The sequence below is a fragment of the Euprymna scolopes genome, chromosome 9 (genome assembly GCF_053919585.1).
Source record: "Euprymna scolopes isolate OS-2025 chromosome 9, ASM5391958v1, whole genome shotgun sequence".
In the NCBI taxonomy this organism is placed as follows: Eukaryota; Metazoa; Mollusca; class Cephalopoda; order Sepiida; family Sepiolidae; genus Euprymna; species Euprymna scolopes.
Window position 1 is genome coordinate 34,460,360 of NC_136490.1, and position 26,716 is coordinate 34,487,075.

A 26,716-nucleotide genomic window follows, 5' to 3' on the forward strand; every position below is an offset into this window, starting at 1 on the left:
TTATTATTTAAAATAATATTGAACAGCAGTAAAAAAAAAAAAAAAAAAAAAAAAGTGAGGGTATTTAATTCTTTAATCATGCATTTCTCATGTTCATTATTTTTTAATCGCTTTTTTTCATTTCAATGTGATCAACAAAAGATAACTTTTTCTTCTTCTTTTTAAGGATTAAAAAAAAAAAAGTAAATAAGCAATATTATTGTCGTGCCAATTATTTTATTTGAAATCCACTGCCAGAAACAGTATTTGATTGAGATTTCTATGTTTTCTGAGTCCAAAAATATCCTAAGCAAATCCTCCCTCTCCCCAATTTCAAGTGTGTGCATGGCGACTAATTTGCTGATGTCATGAGCACTGTTCCCCCCCCCCCAACCCCTGGATCCTTTTAACTGGGCTGAATTTCTGTTCTCTGATAAACGGAAGCAAGCATCCTGCTTATATTCCTAACGCTGTTTAACCGAGTTTAAATAGAAATTAGGTAGTCGTCCAAAATTCCCCCTATATTAAAAAAACAAAAATACAATAATAATTTTTTTAAAAAAATCTTTGTACATATTTGCGACAGAATGAAATAATCATATTGCAAAAATCACATAAATTTATCAAGTTTTATTTTACAAAGAAAATCATTTTAAAACGATTTTAAGCAATTAAGGGAAATCGTAGACATTACAAGACTAAGTTTGAGTTATTGCTAAGTTATCTCTCTTTTGTTTCTTCAAGATGGAGATTCAAGATAATCCCTCCTCACTTTAAAAATTTAATTTTTTAAATTTAAAAATAAAACTTTGTCAATTTACGTGATTTTCGGAATATGACATTTTTTCTTCAGTTACATGTATGTACATCATACAGATTATTTTTATTTTTTATATAGGGGGAATTTTAGACAGAACCAGAAATTAGAAACTCTAACCTCAGATTGATTGTGGGTGAAGATCTCTTGTTTTCTACATAAGAGACGTTGCTAATCTTTTTCTACTCTATCATAATTTCCATGAAAGGTGCTTGACTGACTGATAATTCTAGTAAGATATTCACAACAAGAACTCTTCATACCACAACTGAAAAGTACTTTCCCTTCTTCTGTATGCCTGGTATAAGGCAGAATTTTCATTAACAGGTCCTTTCGAAGGATTTCCCAACTGTGGAACACGCTACTGCAAGACTTCATCCCTGCAAATTATAACAGTCAACTTCAAATCCAATGTTAACAGATGCTTATCGCAATAAGTGATAAAATTTTGTCTATTTCATCCTTCATTTTCTCTCTATTCTATAGGTTAAATAATAATAAAAAGAAAGGAAATTAATCCTTTAGCAATTATAAGAAAAAAGTTTGAACTTGTGTCTGAGATTATATGGAATATCATAAAATTACTTTCTAAGCTTTTTTTTTTCTTTGTAGTTGTTGACAAGTGCAGGTTAAGTTCTTCATTTGTATATTGGTGTTAATAGAAGAAAGAGACGTATTTTAAGATGATCAATAATTGTTTAAATGGATTTAGTGCAACGGAGAATAAGCACCTTCTATAGACTTGTTTTTTTGTAAATAATTTTAAAGAGAATGGATCCCAAAAAGTAGCCTAAGAAATCCAAACCTCCAATTGTTAGGACGTGTTATTGTTTTCTTTATATTTTGTATTATATATTTTCTTTTTTATAAGTTTTATTGAGATGGTATAGTTATATTAGCCTTTCTGCAAGTTTTTTCTCTCTGTTTTTCCCCCCTATTTTTTCTGTTTTTTCCCCCATTTTTTCTGTTTTTTTCCCCTATTTTTTCCCCCATTTTTTCTGTTTTTCCCCCCTATTTTTTCTGTTTTCCCCCCTATTTTTTCTGTTTTTCCCCCTATTTTTTCTGTCCCCCTCCTATTTTTTCTGTTTTTTCCCCCCTATTTTTTTCTGTTTTTCCCCCCTATTTTTTTCTGTTTTTTCCCCCCTATTTTTTTCTGTTTTCCCCCCCTATTTTTTCTGTCCCCCCCCTATTTTTTCTGTTTTTTCCCCCCTATTTTTTCTGTTTTTTCCCCCCTATTTTTTCTGTTTTTTCCCCCCTATTTTTTCTGTTTTTTCCCCCTATTTTTTCTGTTTTCCCCCCCTATTTGTTCTGTTTTTTCCCCCTATTTTTTCTGTTTTTTTTTTTCCTTTCTGGTTTTTGTTTTGTTGTTGTCTGCTTTTCATTGTTTGTTTTCGTTTTTTTTTAACTAAAAAATTAAGCATTTTGTTTGTTCTTATGTTAAAATCATTACCACTATCTTTGGACTGTTAATTTCTTATTGATTTGTATATTTGTTGTCCTTTTCTTTGAAAAGGAAAAGAATAAAAAGATGAAAATGTAGAAGAGGAAGGTGTAGTGAGATTGAGATAAATGCTAAAAAGGCAAATTGACTTATTGATATACACACCTAAGCCTTGTAGTTATTTCATTTCTTTTATCAAACATTAGTTTACATACATGAACACTTACTGACTGAAATTAACTTTTTTTTTTTATTCATATAAAATTTAAGATATAAAAATATTTTGTTATAAAATTTCGTTTTCTTCAATTTTTCATTTATAAAACTTTGTTTTAGTTAGCACTTGCTAACTGGTGACCCTTCTATTCTCTTAATGTTTTATTTATTTCTATTTTTATATGCGTGCCCCTCTAACATAACTTTTCTATCCAATTTATATTATTTTTTATATATGGCAATATCACATAGACACACCAGTTTCTGTTCGATCATTGAAGTTAAACAGCATTGAGTTTGGTCAGTACTAAAATCGGTGACCATTTGGGAATTGTAAATGCTGTATGTCCTTTCCGCTTATCTCAACAATTACATGCACAGCTACTCTTACAGGGGTATCCATTATTGTTCGAGACTGAACAGAGGCTATGCGGTATTAATTGGTGGTGTGGTTCTTGGCAATACCCAAAGACATTATGTAAAAAGATGGCTTTTCTAAGGCAAGGGACCACACAACAAAGGAATGCCAGTATTGTCAAAAATTGTATTAGTTATTGAAAAAAAAATTTTTTTTTTTTTTTCCTTTTAATAATTTATGGTTGGACGTATATTTTATGGAAAAGATTAATAGCAAACGATTTAAAAACTATGATGAATTAATGATTTAAGATTAAAAATATATTGAACCATTTTTATTTACCTGATATTTGCTGAGCGGAATGTTTAAATAAAAAATACCTATTAAGATTAATAAAAAGCGGAGGTATCTTCCACCCTTGTTGCATTACATTAGATGTGTTCACAAGTGATCAGATAATTAGCTTGATAGTACCTCCCCCCACATAAACATATCACCTTCTCCTTTTTAGATGTCCAGTGTAATAAGAAGCACATGGTATTTTTGTGTGTATGGGGGGGGGTTAATATGAAATAATTCGCATTATTGGATTCCTTGTAAAATTTTATCCAAATGTTTGCTTTTGTATAATTCTTTGTTTTCGATTTCATTCCTAGTAATTGGAATAGTAAGGTTAGACTCTAGTAATGATGGACTTTGTTATTAAAGGAAAATTTGAATGGTTTCATTGAATTCCTTGAAAAATGTAATCCTTTTTGAAACTTATTTGAATTTTCGGTACTTATGATGACTGTGCTAATTATGCTGAAATAATGTTATTTAGAAATCCAATCTTAACACAAGGAGAGCGTTCTGTAACTATTATGTATTTACACATAACAATTTCATAAAGAAGATACCGTTAAACGTTAATTTAGCTTGAAAATGCTATCTAAAAAAAAGCATAGTCCATAATCTGCATGTATCAAATTTTCCCTCACACATCTTTTTCTATAACAACAACAAACAATATATGTATATATGGTTGGTGCAAAAATGTTTTTTTGACGTTCAACTTAGTCAAAAAAAAGGACATTATTTTTGCACCAACCTAATATATTATATATATTATTTATTTACGTAACAAAGAAACAGTAATTAGGGGAGGTGTTATTTGCTCTTTATACCTGGGTATTTCGAAGCCTAATGCTGTTGATCTTTACACATCTTGATAGGTCTAATCTTAAAGAAGCTTTCTATACTTTTTAACCCTCTTCTAATATATATATATATATATATATATATATATATATATATATATATATATATATATATAATTGGTTGTGGTTCATAGTTTAAAATACTGAATATATATATATATATATATATATATATATATATATAATATATATATATATATATATTCAGTATTTTAAACTATGAAGCACAACCAATTAGATATATTTTGCTTATTTGCTGAATAAATATTAAGGCAAGAAATTGATGTTTGTCGTGGCAACACACCATTCCTAGTTGATCTGTGCAAACCTCTTTCGCTACCCTCCACCCTTCTCTGTCTGTCCATGTTCCATGCCGAGGTGGTAGTCGAAATAAATGCTGCTGGCACCTGGTAGAATTCCAAATAAAGATTGATCACTTCTTAATCTTTAATAACCAGTTTAATTTATGATTGCAATATCCCTGTCCAATCTACAAACTTAGACTGTAGTTGTGAAATGATCCTATTTAAGAAGGGAAGGACAATTGAAAATTTTGTTTTGGTTATTAAAGAAGTGAATTGAATGCTATTGCCATTCAGTGTTGGTAACAAGGAACATGTAATCCTGCTGTGTCGTATTTTGCTATTTAGCTTGACTATTTTTTTAAACTTATTCTTTAAAATTATAAACTCCTTAATAATATAGTAATAAGTTGTAACATATTTTTTTTATTATTGGAATCCTTTGAGATGAGTAATTTGTATATTGATTTATTTGCAGACTTATCTTCATCTTTATAGTTGTTTCACCACGTTCCGGCCAACTATTCCTCTGGCCTTTTTCAGCAACAACTGTGAATGAGGATAACAATCCACAAATAAATAAATATACAAATTACTCATCTCAAAGGATTTCAATAAAATATATATATATATATATATATATATATATATATATATATATATACCATTCGGTACAGACCTGATGATGGAAGACTAGATAATAACATGAACGTTGGTTTAGAAGAACAAAACATCCAAAGCTCGTGTCGCAGTGGATAAAAGCGTTAAATCAGTACGGTTCCAGATGAGCATTGTCTGAAAATAACGGGACGGGTTCAATCTTACGAAAGCAGGCCAGGGGATTAGTTGGCCAAAATGTGGTAAAAGAACAATTATGAAGATGAGGATAAGTCTGCAAATGAAATAAATTTGTAGCTTGTTCTTCTAGCTAATCACACACCATAAAAAGCACCACATTATTTGGAATCTATAGTTAAATAAACATCTAATAGATCAACTAACGTTGGCTTTTTTCTTTAAAAAAAAATCAATATTTGATTCTGGTTCATCAGCTTTTCTTGTAGATTGCTGCAGCATATTAAGTATAAATTAAATTTGTTTCTGAATTTTTTTAGATGAGAATTGATTATTTCGATTATTTGGAGTATTCATATTACTGTTCTTGTCTTTAGTTTTATGTGCACAACGTTTCAGCCGATGTAACCTCTGAAGTAGTAGTTCGGATGTTATATTACCTGAAAATAATTGAATTATATAATCCTGTTATATTTGGAACAATTTAACAACTCAACCTTTTCATAAAAAAGAAATATATTTTAACACCTCCAGAGAGCAGTTGTGTTTGTAGTAGCTAATGAAAAGGAAGCCTTTGGACGACAAATATGTATACTAGCACACTGTCATAAAATATGCTTAAATATATTTTAATTGATGCAGATTTTGTATTTATTATTATAGAGCCAATTCTCTTTTGATTATTATATTGTACCCGATATATGATAGCGATTTCAAAAGTTTGAAGAAATATGACTTGACTGCCATTAGCTAAAATCGAAACCAAAACATTTAGCTATCAGATAAGTACTGTATTCAAACATTCACGTATTAGTTAGGACATTGAATCCCACGATTTTTTTTATGGTAAAATGGCGCAAGTGTCTTATCTAGATGTACATGTGAGATATATATATATATATATATATATATATATGAGCCATGCATGCTTCACTTGTTTTTGTATTTTTAAAATCATTGTAAGGGGGCATAAAAGTGGTATAAAACTGTTCTGTAAGTAGAGAATTGATTTTTACCTATTCTAGGACGGATATTCTAGTTTGATCTAATCATATTCACTATTATTTTTTCCTTTGATATATTTATTGCGTCTGTTGCACAAGACATATTTTGAGAAAGAATTCTTATTTTTAATTATTTTGCTGAATTCATACTTTATATTTTTCACGACACTTTGTATTTTGTAAAGGCTTACCATCTTGTGTAGCACATAAGATGTACTTATTTTTAAGTCTTTATTTATTTTTTTTTTTTTATAGAACTCTAACACTAATCAAAAAATATGGAATATTTTTCATCAATCTTTGTGTGGGTGTTTTTGAATACAAAAGTGTGATATTGTAAATGCCTTTTCCTGCATTCATGTGTTAACAAATATCAACAGAATATTTTCTATGCATTTTTTTTTTCGGTAAGATTATGACTTGACATTTCAATATGTTATTACAAATTCCACGTACTTTTTTGTGTTCCTTGTGTCGTACAGATTGTGCTGTATACAGAACATCTTATTTCCTTTTTGCTTGATGGATCACCATTTCATGATTGAAAATGGTAATATTAGAATGCAGCTGATTAATGACTTCTCTCTTATACAATTCAAACAAAACGTTTTGAATCTATGATTTATTGGATCTTTGACAGAATATAACACCTTCAGATATTAAAATCTCATGACCATTATTGATGTAGGTGTAGCATACTTAAATTCTCATTTTATGTCTGCAACCTCAAATTAGCCAAAATGGTACATTGTATATCAATGTGTTAAAATATTTTTGGCTATAATGAGGATACGACTTCAATGGTTTCGACGATCGTTTATATAACCAGTTATAATAATCAACCAATCAGAAGTTTCAAAAGTTACTATAAAAAATGTTGAATTTTGAATTCAATCAGTTCGCCGTTGCCTCTGTCATGAAACGACTCCAGATCGAGACTGCATTTGATTCTTCACTGCCATCTTTGTTACTAGGAATTACTTAACACTCAATACCAGGACTACATTGATTCTTCACCGATTTGATTTACTGCCGCCATCTTTGTTCAACATACTGTCTTGACACTTAACACAATGTTTTGAAATCTGTAACTCAGATTATCAACTATGACTCCTGAAATTTTGAAAAATCTAACTTAACACAATCTTTTTCCATACTGCTACCATACTATACTTTTTTCATACTAGTACTTGTATAATATCTATATAATAAGGTAAAGCTAGTCTCTTTAATCTTTGTTGTTAAATAGATTTTGTTCTACAAAATTAGTGATTGATTCTTTTTTATTTTTTATTTCTGTTATATAATTTTGGTTTAACAAAATCTATTTCAATGCGATTTCTTTCAAAAAGTTTTTTTTTTTCTGACTAGGAACATTACTTTTCAATAATGACTTGCATAGTAGCAGTAGTAATAACACAGCTCTCTCCTTAGCTTAATAGTATCTCTGTGAGCATCTAGCGAATGAGTTTCATTTATTTTTTTTCAGTATAGCTAAATAATGTAATTAAGAAGCTATATAATTAACATAGTTTATATATATACACTAGAAAAAACGTGTGTAAATTAGATAGCAAAAACTGAAGTCTCTTTACAGATACTTTATTCTAAGGATAATATAGAAATAAAGAGACTTCAAGAATGTTTTAATAGGTAATGTAATTTTTTAAATTTTCAAATGTAATAAAGTAGAATATATGGTCGTTGTGATTCGATGTATATTTAGTGTGTGTGTGTGTATAATAAATATATATATATATATATATATATATATATATATATATATATATAGCTGTGAAAGTGTCCGTGTACATTTCCCTACACAATATCTCTGTTAATTTTCAGTCTACAGACTCGAAATTTAATATACAGGATATTGAGATTTGGGAAAATCTTTGTAATCCGTTTTCAGCCAAAAATTTGGCTGTTAAGGGGTCCAAGTTCAACGATTTGACCTTTGAGAACTCTATCAAACTCCTCCGCCAATTTTGCGTCTAAACACTTGAAATTTTAGATATAGGTTCCTTGGACATGAATCTAATTTAATAACTTAATTTGAGCCCAAAACAAATGTTAAGGGGTCATAATAGGGGTCAAAGTTAAAATAAATTTGACCGCTTCGGTCTCTACCAAATTATTCAGACAATTTCTGGTCTAAACATTTGAAATTTGACATAAAGGGTATTCAGAGATAGGGCAAGCTTTTTAATTGGTTTGGATCGAAAATTTGAGTTACCAATATAAATATGTATGTTTGCATGTCTGCCTAAACCTTGACAGAGGCGACGCATTTTTACAAGATCATTATGGTTTTGAAGTTCGATCTTTCAGACGACAAATATAAAAAAATTGGCTAAAAACATTATCTTCACCTTCAACTGGGCACTTTTCTACAGGGGGGGGGGTCGCTTTTTTCGTCGATATTTTCGAAAGTCATCCTCTCCTTTCGATTGTCTAGCCTTAATTAAAACCTACGTTATTTCCAGTTTGGCGGTTGTTGTAACAGCAAAGACGTCAGGTTTTTTTCCCGTTCTTTTCCTCCCTGCTTTGCGGTACGGGTTCGAGCTGCCTTCCTACTATCACTCTTTTTTGCTCAACACACACCTCCAAACACCTGGGCAACGCCAGGCACCCATGGAAAAGAAAATACAATTGCAACTTCTCTTCCGGTTTTCAGATTTTGTAATCCTGCCTATATTTTATATTATTATTTTTTTTTTTAATTTGATGAGTTCCTTTTCTTCTGGTGAGTAAGGGTAGAGATAATAATTACATTAATGATTTCGTGCTACAAAACGGGTGCTGTTAAGAATTGAACATTTTAAAGAAATAAACAGGGAGATGGACATCTTGAAATTTTAAATATATATTAGTGTTGGGACGATAAATCGGGAATTGGTAAAAGCTGAATATTTGAGAGTATCAGAATCGGAAAAATTTGTACTGCTTTTCAGATGCCAAAACGATTCTTTTAGTTGTCTTTTTTATTTGATTTTGTTTAAAGCTAAATCTTCCATTGCTGGTAATAATAAAATAATAAATATTTATTTTAAATTAACAGTGATGCTAAAATAGATCGTCCCCCACAAGCATATTTTTACGTTTAGGAAAAATATTTGCAGATTTAACATGTTTTTTTATGGTAATCAGAGAAACAATACAACTATATAGTTAAATATTTAGAGATTTACAAAGAAACGGAATCGGGAAATTTATTGGAATCGTCCCATCACTAACATATATATATATAATGTGTGTGTGTATGCACACATACACTAAATATACACCGAATCACGACTATATATTCTACTTTATTACATTTGAAAATTTATAAATTACATTACCTATTAAAACATTCTTGAAGTCTCTTTATTTTTATATTATCTATAGAATAAAGTATATATATATATATATATATATATATATATATATATATATATATATATATATTCAAGCAAACATTAAATGCAACGGAGATACTGTGCTTTATGATTCTTTTTATTTATTTTTTCGATTTTCCGTGTAATCTTATATCAAAATCTAAAATATTAATGAAGGTTCCGTACTTATTACTGTCACAAGCGTTTTTAATTTGTCCACGAATCATCTTCAGGTAGTAAAACTGCGAAGGAGCGAAAATGTAAATTAAAAAGTAAAATATACATTAAACCGTGTTAGGTGATAAGTTAAAATATATTAAGTCGATTTGAAGTCGATTAAGGTATAGGCTGATTAAAAATTAGAGTATTAAAATCACCAAGTTCGTGGGCACTATTGGCAACGTCCGTCCATTATGCGCTACGTAAGACATTTTTAACACCTTGCTGCTTTTCTTGAATGCAATATTATTTATAGCAGGGTGATGGGTTCTAATGTATGACGCTTAAAGAATTTTTAATTTTTTAAGATCATTTTCACATTGTATAATTTTTGTATTGTTGATGAGGATTTTTCTAAGATTGGCGGTGGGGGCAGTTGTGTTCTTTTATTAAATGTTGATATATAGCGCTAGTATTGTTTAAATTCAATGTATGTATTAATCTTATATTTATTTTCGGAGTCATATTCTAGACAGCATTTGAATTTATACACTACATTGATTTAATTTATTTTATTGCGGACTATTATCCTCATCTTTCTTAGTTGTTTCATGACGTTTCAGCCAACTATTCCTCTGGCCTTCGTCAGGTGGTAACTGTGACGAGATAGGAACTCCGAATCTCCTAACTGCATTCTCAGCAATAACTGCCATCCATAGTTGTCGTCTCACCACGTTTTTGGCCAAGTAAGCCTCTGGCTGGCTTTGGGTGGGATTGAAACCGCTATCTTCAGATAATTCTCACCTGGAACCGTAGAGATTCAACGTCTCTATCCACTGCGCCACGGGCCCCAAAAGTCGATCAAGTTTGGTCTTATAAATCCACGTTTATTTTATTATCTAATCTTCCATGGTCGGGTCCATACCGAATGGTATATTATTCAATTGAAATTCTACGGTTCCAAGTGAGAATTGTCTGAAGATAGCGGTTTCAATACTACAAAGCCGACCAGAGGCTTACTTGGCCAAAAACATGAGACAACAACTATGGATGGCAGTAATTGCTGAGAATGCAGTTAGGAGATTCAGAGTTCCTATCCCGTCGCAGTTACCACCTGACGAAGGCCAGAGGAATAGTTGGGCGAAACGTTGTGAAACAACGTCTAAGAAAGAACTTGCGGATTTTAATACTCTAATTTTTAATCGACCTATACTTTAATTGATTTCTCATCGACTTAATTTTCACTTACCATCACCTAACATGGTTTAATGTATATTTTACTTTTTGATTTCCATTTTCGCTCCTTCGCACTTTTTACTTCCTGCACATCTGAAGATGATTCGTGAACGAATTAAAAACGCTTGTAACAGTAACAATTATGGAACCTTCATTAATATTTTCGATTTTTATATAAAAGATTATACAGAAAATCGAAAAACTAAAAAAAAAAAGAAAAAAAAAAAAAAAAAGAATCATGAAGCAAAGTATCGTCGTTGCATTTAATAATGTTCGCTTGAATGGAAAAAATGCCACCTAAATATACCAATTTCAAGTGTGTGTGTGTGTGTATGTGGTTGTGTTGATCCAAAAAGATAAAGCAGTTTCTGTAGAAAATCTTTAGTGTAAAAGCTTAATGTGAAGCAAAGCATATATACTGATTAAAAGAAAGAAACACAAACTTAATACAATCTCATTATAAATCTATTTCTAGTAAATTCAAATATTCATTGTGTCCACCCTCAATAAGTAAATTAAATGCAAGTCTGAATCTCCCAGCTCGTTTGAGAAGACCCATTCTTGGGTTTAAATAAATTTATTTGGTTGTGTTTTTTCTTTCTTTTAACCAGTGTGTGTGTGTGTGTGTGTATATATATATATATATATATATATATATATATATATATATATATATAAGGTAGTTGGATTTTCCATATTAGACCTAAATAACAATACATTGGATTCAAACTAGCGATTTCTTACTTTTTTCTATCCTTCTCTAATCATCAAGTTGTGGTAGTGTCACAGATCTTCCTGCCATCTCCCTCTATCCTCCATAACATCAAGTAGGTCTTCTTCGGTGATTTGTGAGCTCTCTGGTAGTTGCTTGATGTAACTTCTTTACAGCATCCATATTTCCACGGAATATACTTCGAGCTTACTGCACTTGACCCCCCACCCATATAAATAACTGCTACCAACCAACCAACCAACCAACCAACCAACCAACCAGACATGCAACTGAAACCCAACCCTTTTATTGTAGATATCATCAGTTGTCAGAAAACTTTCTATTATATGAGTAATAGTTTCTTTCCTCAAACGGCTTGATTTGTTTCTCCACCATGTTGGGGAAACCAAGCTCCCCTGGATAAGGGAAAGTCTCAAATGAATAGCAATTGTCTGATATGAGGGGGTTTCTCCACATTGATCAAAGCTAATTGCTTTCAAGAGGTCGCTGACACCTTTGCATTGGTGACTTTCACTTTATTTACACAAAAAAGCCAAACAAACATGCGACAGAACAAAATAATGTGAATTTTGTAAAAGTTGCTCAAATAAGATATAGACAATCTCTGTTTGCAAATTATAGATATTACATTCTAGGGAATATATAAAAAGTTCTAAAATATAGTAACCTCCCCACTCCCACCCGAGAACCCTGCGAAAAAAAGCCTTTACTGGACATACAAAAACGCTTTGTCTTTTATATTGATTAGCGGGGGTGCCTGGTGTTGCCCGGGTGTTTGTGTGTAAGGAGGAGAAAAAAAGTTTTGGTAGGCAGCTAGGCTTGAACCCGAAGCCTTGAGGCGAAGTCGGAAAAGAAAAAGGTGACATGTTACCGCTACGCTAAGAGGGCAGACGAAGTGAGAATGGTTGAAATTAAACGCTTAAAAAATGTCTGGTTTTCTAGGTCAAACATCACATTGTAGAGAAATGAAATCGGGCAGAGCTAGTTAAGCTTAAAGCTTATTGCGTATTTGTTTGTTTCCCTAAGATGTTGGAGAAACAAACTCCCCACATAAAAAGGGTAGTGTCCAAATGAATAGCAATTGTCTGATGTGAGGGGTTTCCCCCAGTTTGATTAAAGCTAATTGCTGAATGGACATGTCGACATGAAAGTCCGAGAACACCGCTTTCGATTTTTAGTTTAACTTTAATATGTGAAAGACACGAATAAACATGTGAGAGCAAGAAATAGCACAAAAATAACGCGGGAAAGTCGCTCAAATAAAAGATAGAGATGACTTCCTTTCGTAAATCAAATATTATAATCTAGGGAGTATATAAAAAGTTGTAAGAAGTGGTAATCCCTCCCCCCCCCACCCACCGAAAAAAGCCTTTGCCAAACGTACAAAAAGAGTGCACATACTAACACACATTTTCGCTTTTATATTATAGACTAGCAAGGATGCCCGGCATTGCCCGGGTGTTTGTCGGTGTATGGGAGGGGGGGGGCGTAGGAAGGTAGACTCGAACCCGTATCCTTGAACTGAAGGCGAAAAAGAAAGTGATAGCCTAATAACTTACTGCAATGCTACAAGGGCAGCGGAACTGAGAATGGTTGAAATTAAATGATTAAAAAGTTAAGTGACAGGTGCTTAAATTTAACGAGGTCAAACATCACGCCATAGGGGAATGAAATCCCGCACTTAACTTTGGCTGCAAGCCAGTTTCTGCGTATTTGTTTGTCTTCCCAAGATGTTGGGGTCCCCATAAAAAGGGGAGTGCCCAAATGGATAGCAATTGTTTGATATGACAGGTTTTACCCGCATTGATCAAAGTTCATTTCTTTCTGGACGCCCCTGACACTCATGCCAGGGAGAAGTGTTTGCTATGGATTTAGTTTTGCTTTTTTATATGGAAAAGCCAAACAAATACGCGGAGAGCAGGAAATACTGCGAAAATAGCGTGTAAAAGTCGCTCAAATAAAAGATACACAATCTCCTTTTGGAGATCTTATAATCTAGGGAGTATATAAAGTTTTAAGAATTAGTGCCCCCCCCCCACCCGGAAAAAAAGCCTTTGCCGGACATACAAAAAAATGTGCACACACTAACACACATTTTCGCTTTTATATCATAGATTATATAAAGATTTGGAAATGCAAGAAAATAAGTATAGAAAATCTATCTTTGCTTACAAAGTTTACACTTTTTTATAATATCTGTATAAGAGACGAATACGTCCTAAAATGGAATGCATCTGTGCAGGAGCTGCTCTGCGTGCCCCATCTTGACTTGATAGTTTAAAACTGGCTTTGAAACTTAGTAGGCGATGCCCTTTTCTCTTCCCTACAACTTCTTTCCCACAGAATAGACGTTTTGAGCCTGTCTCTGCTCTATCATTATTTTCATGGCAAGTGCTCGTCTGAGCTCCAATCTATAGTCCTCCCTTGCTAAGCTTTGACTAAAAACAGGCGACTCATTACAATTTTCCCCACTCTGTGCTTAATTCTAAATGCAGATTCTATAAATAAAACTTCTTTCCTAGAACTACCCGCATGTGGATCACTGTTCCATTGGCCTGCGTTCTGGTTGATTACAATATGGTAGCCTTCAAGTCCAATGTAAACAATTTTTTGTTGAGTCATTCCCTTAAATAATCCAAATTCTACCCTATCTACACCATTAATGATTACTAAACTACCACCTTACATTCATTAGCCCTTATCCTCGAGTAGCTATTGAGCCTTGATAAGTAGTGACCACCTTGTAAAAAAAAAAAAAAAAAAATGGGTCTACTCTACATGTCGAACACTAATGAGAAAGCCAAGCGCCCGATCAAACAAGAAATTTAAAATTCAGAGGTTAAACGCCAGTCTCCAGTTTTTACTGTTATGTGTATTGGTGTCTTTTAAAAATTTTTGTGATATATTATGACTTTTCTTCTCTTATTTGGTGTTGCTAATCTTACTAGAGAAGATGCTTTTTGACTTTAAATAAAAAGTACCGGTTATCTGCCATTTTTTTCCTAAATGATTAGTAATTCTAAAATTGAACTAAGACCCTCATTTTTATTAGTTTAATTGGCTTATTTTTTTAAAATAACTCTTGGATCTTCATTTTTACAACAGGGCAGCTTTCTAACAATATACCCCATTATATATATATATATATATATATATATATATATATATATATATATATATACTTGTTTATTGTTATATAAACATGCTCACATCCCGCTGCTACAAATAGCCACTTGTTTCAATCAAACAACAGATATCATCAGGCAGCGACTTGACTATTCAAAAGTTCAATGAATAATGGATTTTTATTTTAGGTAGGAACTCTTTAGAAGTTGGAGTTAAAAAACATATATATATATATTTTTTTTTTTTTTTTCTTTTTAATTTAAATTTAATCTTAAATGTAAATGCCCCTTACACTTTGACCAACTAAAGAAACAACCAAGTCCCACCCTTGACTGTAGACGTCGCCATATGCCAGAAGACTTCCTATTCTAATTGCTTCTCTCCCTCAAATTGCTTGCTTTTAGAATTCCCAGTTTCCTTGACTGTACCAACATGCAGAAATTTACATGTAATATGAATAAACGGTGCTTAGGTACTTCCGTTACCGTGCCATTTTTTTAAAAATCATATTTTCAAGTTAAATTAGAGTTTTATGATATATATATATATATTTTTTTTTTATTGAATTGTTTGGTGGAAGTAGAGAATAGTTATAAATACCCTCCTCTCTTCATGTTAAGAATCGTTTTCTGAATAATATTATTTTTTCAGCAGGGTAACATAAGTGCCCTATCTTGACTTGATAGTTTAAAACTGGCTTTGAAACTGGTTTACCGAATAAATATCTTGTTGCACAACTCCCCACTTAGGATGCTCTCTGTAAACATGACACCTAATTTACAGTAGTGCTTTAGATCTCAGTGGCAACATGCCATGTTTGAGGGTGACTAAAAATAAATACATTCTATACGATGTACTGAATTTAAAATTCAGATGTCAAACGCCAGAACTTTTTTTTGCCTTAAATTCCAAGTTTATTAATATTTGCTTTTTTGGGGATATTTTTTAAAATATTTTATCTGAAATCGAATATTTCCTGTCCTTTCCTGCCAATTTAGTTCTGGTGTTTGCAATTCTTGGGTTCCTCAATTTCCCTTGAAAACGATGAAACACCGGTCTTTCTAGTAGTTAATAGATCTTTTTAATAATGTATCTTATTTGTTTAAGATTAACTTATGTTTTGCCTATTGTTTATTTTATTTTTTATTAATCTTTTTTTCCTCAAACTCTCATAATTCTATAGCCATCTTTGTCATCTATATATGTATGACGCTTAAAGAATTTTTAATTTTTTTAGATTATTTTCACATTGTATAATTTTTGTATTGTCGATGAGGATTTTTCTAAGATTGGCGGTGGGGGCAGTTGTGTTCTTTTATTAAATGTTGATATAAAGCACTAGTATTGTTTAAATGCAATGTATGTATTAATCTTATATTTATTTTCGGAGTTATATTCTCCTAGAGAGCATTTGAATTTATACACTACATTGATTTAATTTATCTTATTGCGGACTATTATCATCTTAGATGTTGTTTCATGACGTTTCAGCCAACTATTCCTCTGGCCTTCGTCAGGTGGTAACTGTGATGAGATAGGAACTCCGAGTCTTCTAACTGCATTCTCAGCAATAACTGCCATCCATAGTTGTTGCAGATTTTAATACTCTAATTTTTAATCGACCTATAAATTGACTTTATATATTTTCAAACTAATACGATAGCGTGTCTTACATCTTTTTCTTCGGAGTTACTATCATTTGATTAAGACCTTCCATTTCTTGTAATAAATAATTTTACCAAGAATTCTTAACAAGTTTCGGTTTCGATTATATATGTGGGATCCTTCTACCGCTCCAGAAGATATATCACTACTGATGCAATTCTCTATCTATATAAAAGCCAAGTACGTCCAAGGATGGAATACTGTTGCCATATCTGGGCAGGAGCTGCTAAAAACAGCCTATCCTGCCTTGACAGAGTACAAAATAGACTTCGTGGCTTAGTGGGGGATGCCCTTTTTTCTACCCTGCAACCTCTCTCCCACAGGAGAGACGTTGCGAGCCTATCCTTGCTTTATCGTTATTTCCATGGCAGGTGCTCGTCTGAACTCCAATCTCTGCCCCCCCCCGCCAATCTTTCACGAAAAACACCTGTCTAGCTGAATCCACTGTGAAAAATTTCCCCCACTCTATATCTGTGCCTAAATCAAAACGCGGATTCCATGAACAAAGCTTCTTTCTTATAACTGCACGCCTGTGGAACTCTGTTCCGTCTGCCTGCTTCCCACCGGACTACAACTTGGATGTCTTCAAGTCCAACGTTAACAAATTCCTAATGAACCGCCCCCTTAAGTAAACACTTCATCAAATCTCCACACTAACGTAATGTACTTGCAATAACCCTTATCCCTGAGTGGCTTCCGGGCCTTGATAAGTGGTGATCACTGTGTAAAAAAAAAAAAAAAAAAAAAAATTATAACTGATGGCACTAAAGTCACCTATCTTTCTTTTTTTTTTTTCTTTTTTTTTAAATAATTTTGTCAAGAATTCTTAAGTTTTGATTTTAGTTTCGATTCAAGCTGATGCACCCAAGTCATATGGATATTTTTTTTTTATTTTGAAATCATAACTTTATAATATATAAGAATCAATAGAAAATTGACTTTGCATAAATTATAATATATGCTGAGCGTTCCTGTTAGCTTAGATAAATACTTTTGCAGTTTTACCAAAAGAGCTACAATGAACTGAACATCCACAGAATGCCAACATCAATATATTACATATGAAAGAGTCCGCTGTGGAATTTCCACAGGTCCTGCCAGTCATTATTATATTCAGTTTATCTGTTTTACATGCTAGCATGTTTTGGATGGCCTTTACAAATTACTTCCAAACTAATTTATCACTGACCGGGTCTTTATTATCCCTCTTTCTCTCAAATACATTCTTATCACTTTTTCCGATGTTTTTTTTTTTTTTTTTTTGCCTTCTGCAACCACTTTAACTGTTCTACATCTACTGACACAAGAACTTTAATTCTTTAAACATGATTCTAATATTGAAGTCTGTTTTACACACATCTCTCTATACTGTCCATATTTAATCTTCTTCTAAGTTCATCAAATCTAACTCTGTTTTTAAGATTCATGTTGCACATCCATTGTATTATTTGCGTATCATTTCTCTCCAGGCAATGCATACCCTCAATCCTCACTAGCCTGGTTTCACTTCTATATACAAAGAGTATTCCAAAATTGATGCATCCTATATATTTTTATTCTGCCTGAATGGATCAAATGAGATTGCAAATTGCATTGTTATGATGACTGAACTTATGCATTCATGACATGAAACTTTCATCTTTCTGTTGTGGATATTGATAGTGTGAGACTCTTAGAAAGCAACCCCTGTTATGGACGTACATCAGAAGCAGATATGTCGCATTGAATTCCTGGCAAAAGTACATTGAGAATGGGGGTGACTATATAGGAAAACACATTCTGGAGCACAAAACGGTCACTCGTTTTAATGGTACCACTCCTGTCTTCGTAGCTTTTAAACATTTTGGATTAAAAAAAAAAAAATAAGAGTCTTTACTTTTAGAACGACACACTACGGACACGTGCTTGGTAGACCTTTCCTTTAGTTGACGATGATAATGCATTGCTAGTTATTAATGGTAGAAGTCTCATTAACTTACTCCATCCTATCCTACTCTTATAATAGCACCAGAACTAATACTGAGGATATGCTTCTCGCAGTGACTAATTTTTTCATTGAAAACTCTTTTTCCTTCTGAACATATTTCAATTTTCTTGGTTACAATTTAAGGGCGTAACTTAACCGTAATAAATAAAATTTGTAATTTGCCCATGAATCCAATTACACAGCAATGGACAAGTTTATTAATATTTGCGTTTTAAATTGTTTTTATTTAGGGTTTCATTTCTCTCGCGTACTCTCACACAAAATTGAAGTCTTGTTATATTGCCTTCCTGCAGTGTTTTAATTAACTGACCGAAAAGAATCTCTCATAACTCATCATTGTATGACGTTGTAATTGAATAGGAAAGACTTATAGTTTTTGCATTACAGAAATAGCACATGTCTCAATTATTTGCATTCAGATTTTATTATATGTAATAAAACAAACTATCTACTATGAACGATTTCATAGTGGGTCCGAGTTGGATACTGCAAACCTATTGGTCCAACTTCATTTATCAATTTTAAATATTGAGCAGTGTGGAGCAGTGTTTTCTAGTTAAATATATGAAAACGTGGTATTTGCACGCGCGCACATACACGCACTTTACCAACCCTCTTTTGTGTCTTTTTATTTCCCTCGTTCTGTTGTGCGCCTTTTGTCCCCCGCCCCGTCTGGTTGTGTGCCTTTTGTCCCCCGCCCCGTCTGGTTGTGTGCCTTTTGTCCCCCGCCCCGTCTGGTTGTGTGCCTTTTGTCCCCCGCTCCGTCTGGTTGTGTGCCTTTTGTCCCCCGCCCCGTCTGGTTGTGTGCCTTTTTGCCCCTCAGCTAGTCATGTGCCCCTTCACTGGTTGTGTGCCTTTTTGCTTCCTCGTCTGGCTGCATGCCTCTTTTGGGTCCGTCGTCTGGCTGCGTGCCCCTTTTGGTCCGTTGTCTGGCTGCGTGCCCCTTTTGGGCCCGTCGTCTGGCTGCGTGCCTCTTTTGGGCCCGTCGTCTGGCTGCGTGCCTCTTTTGGGCCCGTCGTCTGGCTGCGTGCCTCTTTTGGGCCCGTCGTCTGGCTGCGTGCCTCTTTTGGGCCCGTCGTCTGGCTGCGTGCCTCTTTTGGGCCCGTCGTCTGGCTGCGTGCCTCTTTTGGGCCCGTCGTCTGGCTGCGTGCCTCTTTTGGGCCCGTCGTCTGGTTGCGCACTTTTTTGCTTCTCCCATCTCTTTGTGTGCTTTTTATTCTTCCCTTCCTCATTGTGGTGTGCCTTTTTTTCAGCTTTTGAAAATATTTTTATTTTCCTTGTACTTTTTATTTCTTTTTAATCTTTTTTTCACTTCCCCCTCTCTCTCTGTCTCTTTCCATAAAAATATTTTTCTAACTTATAAGAATAAAGTCCCCAACTCTTAACCGTTCTTCCTTCTCTTACTGATATTAATAGAGGTATGTCTACTGAATGACAGTTGAAAGAATACAGAGATACGTCCAACTATTATTTCTATATTTATTTTAGTATGAATATTTGTTTTTAGAGTTCTATATAATTAATTTTTTCCCCTCTTGCGTTATAAAATATTAGCTAGAAACGGGGAATATTATTGAGTAGGGATATCCAAAAATATATAAATGCCCCTTTTGTGTATTCACGAGCATCGCCTTTTTTTTTTTTTTTTTTTTTGTGCGTGTTTGGAAAAGAATAGCAGAAGAGGGAGAAGGTAGAGGAGTTTGAATATTGATTTCTTTTAGCTCTTCTACCATATCACTCTCTCTCTCTCTCTCTCTCTCTCTCTCTCTCTCTCTCTCTCTCTCTCTCTCGTTGCTTGTCTTTCTTTTTAAAAATGTACACATTCTCTCTTTAGTCAGTTTGGCAAATCTTCATTTTGCTACCAGGACTCGTGGATAATAGGAACTCTCCTGTCTCATAAGAAGCCGTTTTACATGAGCATAGATCTGCGTTACTAGCAGAGGTTGTTGTTTACGTTAGGCCACATCTAAGTGCACTCTCCGACTTTCGAATCTTCAGAATTTTCTCATCCGTCATTGTCGTCGGTACCGCGATCAGCACTCACGAGAGGGTAACTCCACCATCACCTACACCACCTGTCTCACCACCCACGACACTGCCACCACCCACCAGTGTTTCTTTTTAATTTTGCAATGTCTAATGGAAGATGCAAGAGGTAGTTTATCAGGTATGTTGAACTGTGGTGTGGATCTCGTGTAATTTCTTAGTCGCAAGTGCGCGTGCACATTCTTCCGATGACATCTTTTGTCGGTGTCTGATGGTCCCATCCTCTAATCTCTCTTCCTTTATTTCTTCCAATCTCTCTCTCTCTCTCTCTCTCTCTCTCTCTCTCTCTCTCTCTCTCTCTCTCTCTCTCTCTCTCTCGACAACCTTGCTTGCTGTCGGTGATGATAATGCAGCTGATAGAAAGACGAGAATGTGGATTACGAAGAAATGCATATACATGCACATGTGTATATGCACGTAGACACACACACATACACACACAAATGACATTGAATCAAATTCCCATGCTAACTTGCAGTTTTGCGACCAATCTGATTCTCTAACCTAAACATGGTCTAATGATCACATTGGGCATGAAACTGCCAGCTAACACGGACACTAGATTCTGTATACGTAATGATTTATATTTATCTCTGGTTTATACCCGATATTGAATAACTTTTCCATATAAGGTAACTTATTAAAGGTGATATTTATATGTAAATAATATTTGCGTAAATGTAAAACAAAAAAAAAAAAAAAAGACACGGACAAATTGAAGAGACTTTTCTGACGTGGATATCCTTCCTGGTAACCTTTCCATAAAATTTTCTGAAAAACGCATGTAAAAAAAAAAAAAAAAAAATTCTACGAATGCGTTGATTTATAACTTCAAAATATTTATTTGCACAAAATATAAAAATACATTATGAACAAATTAGACACACGGCCATTAAAAAAAGTGTGGGGATATTTGGTGTCGTTGGTCATCTTTGGCTTCAATTACTTAAAATTGTCTATCAACTGGAAATATCTCGCTTACCACAATACCACATTCACTCCAAGACCTGTTCTTCTTAAGATAGATCCAAATTTCACAGTTTTATCGAATTATTTATAGTAATAACATTTCATTGTCGTGATTTATAATTTTGATGACTTAAAAAAAAATAAGTCATGTCCTTAACTGACAGCTGTTTTTCCGTATCATGCCTCTTCAGTATGACTAGATGAAACTCGGTCGTTAGATATGTAACTAATCAGCAATGCGTGTGTGTATTAGAAGAAAGCATGAAGTTGTGAAACTCGATGAATTAAGGAACAACTTTTATTATAATTCCTGTCTTTGAACATTTGATTCAATAAATAATGTAAATGTTTTCCTGTCATAAGTTAATTTTCTTTGTGTATGTGTGCGTAATATGTATATATTACACACACACTAAATCGATGTCATCCCTTCTAAAGAGGATATTCTGCTTTGAATTTCTTCTCTTAGAATATGAGTGCACTGGTTTACATAATTCATTAATTTTATCTACCTTCTTCTAAATACTGTTTACATTCTTATTCAAACAGAGCTGTTATTATTGTACTGTTGTTGCACCATACTTTTAAATTGATGCTAACGTGTTAGAAATAAGGAATCTCTGACGATGACGATAATATTTGGTTCAGAATCTCAACTTGATATTTATCGGTGAATGAAGAATAGTTTCTGGCCATGCAATTTGTGCCCCCTTCGCCCCCCCCCCCGCTCTCCGGCAGGTTGTGAATCTTGTAAATGTTGTAGCAGTAGTGTGAGTATGCATATTTAGAACATTAAGATTGAGTGTGTTCTATTGATCTTTGCGCATTGGTTTTGAAATGCAACGAACTAAAAATACCCGAAATTCGTTTATTGTAACTGAATGAATTCTGGAATATTTTGCTTTTTATATGAATGAATATATGAATGAAATGTCTAAGTCTGTTGATTGGCCAACCTCTGCGATGGAGGTCAGTTGTATAGTAAAAAAAAAAAAAAAAAAAAAAAAAAAAAAAAAAAAAAAAGACAATATTGCTAACATAATAGATATCGTTTATATGAATATAAACAAGTTTTGATATTAATTGATATAAATAGAGAAGGGGGAAATGTTTATCTATTTTCTCCCTTTGTATTATGTGTACACACACACACACACACACACACACACACACACACACACATATATATATATATATATATATATATATATATATATATATATATACTTCAGAATAAAATTACCCAACAATCAGCTGGTATAGTATAAATTTTTAAATTCATTGAATGACTAAAATTTGATATATAATAAAATAACTTTTCAAACTCTTATGCATTCATCTACCTAGTAACACATGTGCTATAACAAACGCATGCATGCTTTCGATAATATTTATCTCGTACATAATTGCAAGTTTGTATATTTTTGCTAATTGTGTTCAAACTATAACATTTGAGAATTGCAAATATCAGGAAGCGGTTATTGTGGGATGGAATGTTAGTATACATAAAAATGTGAACAACTCATACGCCAGTAAAAGTATACATACATGTGTTTTAAATAACACACACACAATTGCACTTAAGGGAACAACGAGGATACTAAAAAAAGAGCCTTCGGCTGGTATAAATAAAAAGCGGGGGGGGGGAGATGTTCGCAGCATTACAATCTTCAAAAAAAGAAAATTAATAAAATCACACACACACACACACACACACACACACACACACACACACACACAAAATCTTTTTTGGGGGCAATGCTAAATTATTTTCCTGAAATCAGTATTTGAAATAAATTAAAAAAAATAAACAAAACATTGACATGTTCATTTTAAATAAAATAGTCATGTTTTAATTTCGTCAGTTTTTTTTTTTTTTTTTGAAGAAAATCCTATTTTAAATTCATTTTTAAGACAAATGTTTAAAAAGTGAAGGCTAAACATTAAACAAAATCAAGGAAATACTATGATTCTGTTAAAAATATCTTAAAAAAGAATTTTTTCAATGGAGCCAAACTGTAGTTGAATCTAATATTCATTTTGGTATGCCTTTCAATAGGATGAGTATAATAATAACAACCTATTACGAGTGTAAAGAGACATTTTACCTTATAAATATGTCCTTATGTTCGAGTTATCTTAGGAAATACAATACTGCTTTCATTAGTCTAAAAGATGCACGGTGTAATAAAATGTAACCCCCTGTTCCTAAAAAAAAATTGTATTCTTGGATACAATGGATACTGTGTTTATATGTTTGAAATATGTAGTTTGACATACAACGAATTAAGAACATTGATATGTCTACACTGGTACCCCCCCTCGTCCGACAGTTAACAAAATCTCACCCCTTCACTAAGCAGGTCCCTAGATGATGGAAGAGGTTTCTACTCTAATAACTTCTTTCCTCAAACTACTAACTTTTGGAATTCCCTCCCTGACACTTGTTTCCCTGACTGCAGAAATTTAAATGTAATGCAAAGGAGCATCTTGGTGCAAAACTTCTCACTTAGAATACCCATGTAGGTATGACTTCAAATTCGGTCCTTTTACGTCTCAATGGCAATGTGCCTTGTTAAGGGGATGAATTCAAGTGCGCGCGTTTGTTTGTTTGTTTGTGTGTGTGCATATATATACACACACACACACACACACACACACACACACACACACACACACACACACACACACCAAGTTAAAGGTATTCAGGAGATAAAATTCATGAATTAAAACCAGATTACGAGTGCTCAATAAAAAGTCGCAAAATATATTTTATTTAACGACTCTGTAATATTTGTCTATATAAAATAAATATTAGACACACACACACACTAAACGAGATACTGGTATTTTCTGGATGTAGGGAAGCCCCCCCCCCCCCTGCTCCCCACATACCCTTAATATAGTAAGAAGCTACAATTTTTGAAATTTTCTAAATTAACGTTTTGTACATGTATTGTATACATATTTAAAGTTTTAAGTGAGGTTTTGCTTCCATGTTGGAAGAATGAGGGTGGGGGGAGGTATCCTCCCGGAAAATGTTATATATTTGATTTAAATTTTATCAAAATAGTGTATATTTAAAATTTTAACGGGTCGGGACTTCGATTTCCTTAGTGAATCACTTCTTTTCTTTAGAAAACAATATATATGAATTCGCTTTTAGTTTTATTGTAATCTTTATTCCTATAAGAAACGCATGCTAAAGAAAAATTGAAGAAAAAATTATATTCAATGAATGCTAGTATACTTTGTTTACATCTCTTTATATCTTTAAAACTTGAGTAGTTAAAATATTTTGTCTGTATGTCTACAACTTAAAAATTCATTGAGGTAAAAAAAAAAATAAATGGAAAAGGACATATTATTTTATAAAATATAGCATTTTTGTGTGTGTGTGTTTAAGTTTTTTTTTGTTTTTGTTGTTTGTTTTTAATTTAATAACATTTATTTTTGGATATACTAAATCCATAACCTTTATACAGATTTTTCTAAGCAAAACAACTATATTTTATCTACCTCTTCCAGTTGTTAAAAATTATTTACTAAAAAAAAAAAAAAAAAAACACCTGGCATTGTCCGAATGCAGTGAAGTTTTATTTTATAATCTTTTTTATTCGCTTGCACTTAAAATAAAAAAAATAAAAAAATTGAAATGAGTTATTTCCCTTGCTGATCTTAATTTTCAGTCATATTTGGAAAATGTTTTCATATTATAAATTGTCCAGGTGAAACTACACGATACATCGTTATAGTGTTAATAACCCGGTACAACAGTAAGAAATGAAAATTGACTAGTCGGAATTAGTTTGATGTATTGGCTTAAATGCTACATAGGTCCAACTTTTAAAATCTCAAGATAACTTAAATGTTGAGTTATTTATTTGTTTTTGTATGCATATTGGACATGTTGGACAAATTAGGTGGCCTGGGAACGGGCGCAGAATAGCAATTCTAGTTCTACTGGATTTACATGGTTTACTTTGGCAACCGTTACATTGTCTCTCCTGCGAGTACCTAATTCTAAAAATCAACCAAATCAAGTTTTGCTGATTCATTGGAATTACGCGTTTTGTTTCTCTTGTTTTCACATTGACAAAATTAAAAAAAAAAATCTCTATCTCTATCTTTGTTATTATATAGAAGAAACTTTGCGTGCGTGCTCGCAAGACAGAGTTCGTTCTCGTAAACAGTTAAGCCATTTTTTTTTTTTTTTTAATTTCACTTAAAGATACTTGATGTATCTGGGAGTGTTCTTACATGCGTTTTGTGTCAGAATGCGCCTGATAAGTCTCAAAAATCAATAATGGAAAAAAATCCAATTGAAGTAGGAAATCAAATTTTGACTAAAATTGACACTTTTATACAACCTAACATGTGCATTTAAGATGTTTTTATCACCACACAAGTAGAAAGGCTTGTCATATAAACTCAACAGTAGGTTCTTTTATAAAATGGGGGCGCGTTCGAAATCAATTTTTGTTTAGAGCACAAGTGAACCATGATACTTGACTTTTGCATTTTAAACTTTAAGCCATTATTTACAGATAATTTTCTATAATCAATAGTAGATTCTCTACAGTGCAGTATAAACTGCAATGTATTGTAGACTGTCACTGCAGAGAGGCATGTGAAGCTTTTTTCTAGTGCACTGCAATGGGTCCCTAACTAGAGTAGGCAATTAATCGATTTGATTGAAAAACTGGTGGTTTCAATGATTTTGATGACAATAAAAGCATGGGAGGGTAGAAAATTTGTTTATCCTCATTCAATCCTGGAAAACCGCGGGTTTCTCTGCTAGTATATATATATATATATATATATATATATATATATATATATATATATATATATTTTTTTTTTTTTTTTTAAATAGTTAAATTGTAACATGTTTCTGGCTTTGGTTTTTCCACCTGACAAACTATGAATCGTGAATCCAGCCCATTTATCATACACACAAATACAATTAAAAGAAATAAACCTTTCAGTCTTGAAATATGGATGATAGCGCCTCACATAAAACCAAGTACCTGAAGAATTATTTATAGATCTGTCATTAACGACGGACTGGTTAAATAAAATAATGGTTTGGGGGTAGGGGGAAATCTAATTTTCATGAAAACTACCGTTTCTTTTCTTTTTTTTTTTTTTTTTTTTTTTTTTTTTTTACTGCTTCATGCTCATCAGACCATATCTCCATGCATCTTTTTGTACATCTATTTATAGATAGATACAGAATGTTTAAAAATCACTATGTCTCATGCTCAACCATGTCAACTCACAAATAAATCAACTTTCAACTTT

At 32.8% G+C, this 26,716-nt stretch overlaps 1 protein-coding gene across 5 annotated transcripts in view; it reads left to right on the forward strand.

Annotated features, from left to right (window-relative positions):
* Positions 1-26,716, forward strand: part of LOC145284500 (cAMP-dependent protein kinase regulatory subunit-like) — a 416,793-nt gene that overhangs the window by 200,446 nt on the left and 189,631 nt on the right. Inside the window, exon 1 of one of the 5 annotated variants that reach the window (XR_013868849.1) lies at positions 17,893-20,564. The exons of the other annotated variants lie outside the window; for them this stretch is intronic. The gene's annotated coding sequence lies outside the window, so the exon portion shown is untranslated. Of the gene's footprint in view, positions 1-17,892; positions 20,565-26,716 lie in introns of those variants that run through there. 5 annotated transcript variants of the gene reach the window in all.